The sequence below is a fragment of the Anopheles ziemanni genome (genome assembly GCF_943734765.1).
Source record: "Anopheles ziemanni chromosome X unlocalized genomic scaffold, idAnoZiCoDA_A2_x.2 X_unloc_43, whole genome shotgun sequence".
NCBI lineage: Eukaryota > Metazoa > Arthropoda > Insecta > Diptera > Culicidae > Anopheles > Anopheles ziemanni.
The window spans coordinates 51,732-52,500 of record NW_026689811.1 but is presented as its reverse complement, the minus strand read 5'-3'; positions in this window follow the sequence as shown (position 1 = coordinate 52,500).

Sequence of the window (769 nt, the reverse complement as noted above, 5' to 3'; positions counted from 1 at the left end):
CACATAGGGCAAGCTAGAATTAACTATCTTACCCAGGACCGCCGGAGCAGCGTGGACCAGGGGAGAACTATACTTTGTCTTGTATGCCCTCTTCCACATAGGGCAAGCTAGAATGAACTATCTTACCCAGGACCGCCGGAGCAGCGTGGACCAGTGGAGGACTATACTTTGTTCATAACACCACAGTATTGAGTAATGTGCCCTCTTCCACATAGGGCAAGCTAGAATGAACTATCTTACCCAGGACCGCCGAAGCGGCGTGGACCAGTGGAGGACTACACAATCATGAGGTTTGATATCGACTTGTGTGTTTCAATAGGGTACCGATGGTATGTTTTGAACCGATTTGATTTAGCCATTCTGAAGTCATCACTTGGTTGAAGCGCTGAACTAGGGAGGGGCATCGTTTACATATATATTGGTTTTCGCATGCTCTACTAGGTTAATGTCATGAGGTTGGCTATCGAGCATGCCCAAGTGATGACTTGATTGTGTGCTTGCTTGAATTCTTCACATTTCATACCATCGGTTAGTTGTCGAATCATTCCTCGATCATAACCTTCGTTCTTGGTTCATGTATGCTCTCTTCCACATAGGGCAAGCTAGAATTAACTATCTTACCCAGGACCGCCGGAGCAGCGTGGACCAGGGGAGAACTATACTTTGTCTTGTATGCCCTCTTCCACATAGGGCAAGCTAGAACTAACTATCTTACCCAGGACTGCAAAGCAGCGTGGACCAGTGGAGGACTATACTTTGTTCATTACAC